The sequence below is a fragment of the Octopus bimaculoides genome, chromosome 15, assembly GCF_001194135.2.
Source record: "Octopus bimaculoides isolate UCB-OBI-ISO-001 chromosome 15, ASM119413v2, whole genome shotgun sequence".
NCBI classification, from domain to species: Eukaryota; Metazoa; Mollusca; class Cephalopoda; order Octopoda; family Octopodidae; genus Octopus; species Octopus bimaculoides.
In genome coordinates, this window is record NC_068995.1 from 31,450,558 (window position 1) to 31,452,551 (window position 1,994).

The window sequence follows — 1,994 nt, forward strand, 5'->3', positions numbered from 1 at the left end:
CACACGTTGATGGAATTACATCATCAGTTTATTATTATTATTATTTTTATTATTATTATTATTATTATTATTATTATTAAGGCGGCGAGCTGTCAGAATCGTTAGCAAGCCGGGCGTCCGTCTTCACGTTCTAAGTTCAAATTCCTCAGAGGTCGACTTTGCCTTTCATCTTTTCGGGATCCCTAAAATAAGTACCAGTGAAACACTGGTGTTGATGTAATCGACTTGCCCCTTCCCCCAACATTTGAGGCCTCGTTTGACTTTTGCTTTGTATTTGTACAAGTTGACTCCAAGTTTCACCCAGAAACCTCAAGAGACGACAAGTTAGAAGTTCATGTTTGGTGTTATGCCTAGGGTGTCATATATTTGGTTTTGCACATAGTATTGTTCTAGAGAAGGTTTAAGAAAACAAGAAAATTATAAGTTTGTTTTAAAATTTAAGATTGCATAGACAGTATTTTACATAGGATATGGGCAGTTCCTATGGGCACTATCTTTTGAGTTTCTGCCATTTTGGTGTTTTCTGGTATCTGAGCAAGGTAGGAACCAGCTCCTTTTGTTATCATTCCTAGGGCACCTATGACAACAGGTACTATTTTAGTCTTGAGGTTCTACATTTTGCCAATTTCTGTATGAGTTGTGGTTTGCTGTGATGCTCTTATGTATTTAAAGTGTTTTGCGTGGGATGTGTGCAGTGCCCAGTAGTGCAATTTTCTGTATGTTATATGTTTGTAAGTCCTGGTGTTTTTGTTATGTATTTCTCTGAATATTTTTTTTTTATCATACCTAATGCGCCCACTATGATAGGAACTGTTTCTGTTTTTAGATTCCACATTTGAGTTACCTCTATTTCCAGGTCTTTGTATTTTGAAAGTTTCTCCATTTCTTTTAGAGAAACGCTGTCATCTGCTGGTATTGATACAACAATTAGAAAGCATTTTTTCTTCATGATCCCTGACAACTATATCTGGCCTATTGACCTTAATTTCTCTATCTGTGTGTATTTGGCATATCCCATAGTATGGTTGCTTTCTCGTTTTGTGTGATCTTTTCTGGCGTGTGCCTATACTATCTTTTTTCTGTTGTTATTCCATAGTGTTGGCATAGCTTCCAGTGTATGTAGGTCCTAACTCTGTCGTGTCTGTGAATATATTCCTTCTTAGCCAGAACTGTGCAATATGATTTATTGTTTCTTGTCCATCGCCACATTCTTTTCATTATATGATTTTGGTAATTTCTGGTGTGGAGGCTTTGATCTTGTGCTACAATTAAAAATCCTTCAGTCTCTGTTTTGAGTCCTGAGCTTCTCAACCATTGCTAGAATTTTTCTCTGTCTATTTCTTTTGCGTTTAGTTTAGCCCAGTATTTTCCACGAAGGGTCTTTTCTTGCCATCGTTTTATCATGGTCCGTTGCTGTTCTAGTTTTAGTTTGGATATCATTTGTTTTATAGCTTTAATAGCTTTTATAGCTGTTGTTTCTTCTTCTTCTTGATAGGTAGCATGACTTCTTGTTTGTATTTGTCAGCTTCCTTAAATACTGAAAACAGTTTTTTGTTTTGCTCGTATTTTGTAGCTATTTGTATTAGTTTTCCTTACTTCTGAAGTAGGTATTTTGCAGTACTATGATGGTTATTTTATAATAAGCAATGTTAATTCTCTAAATGAAGTATTAACAGTAACTGCACGATAAAGTGTAGTATATTGCCACTTAAGTGTGGCTGACCCCTAGGGGTGGATGTTACTGTTGCTTTTAGCCCCAGGAGGACATCTCCTCCAGCTGGCTTATCGACACACGACTGTGTCCTGTTTGCCAAGGGTAGTTATCCCTCTCACCAACATCTGCAGCACGAACGGATCCGGATTTCAGGGTTATTTCTCTTCGTCGGCGTCCGATAGCCGCTGACCTTGGTGAGAGAGACAAAAACCTGGCAATCTTATATCTTCTTTTCAAGTGAAATTCTTCACTGATATCGAAAAGGTGAAAACAAGCAATG

The 1,994-nt window shown here is 37.3% G+C and overlaps 1 protein-coding gene across 1 annotated transcript in view; it reads left to right on the forward strand.

Annotated features, from left to right (window-relative positions):
* Nucleotides 1–1,994, forward strand: part of LOC106869374 (uncharacterized) — an 11,040-nt gene that overhangs the window by 8,290 nt on the left and 756 nt on the right. The gene's annotated exons all lie outside the window — the stretch shown is intronic.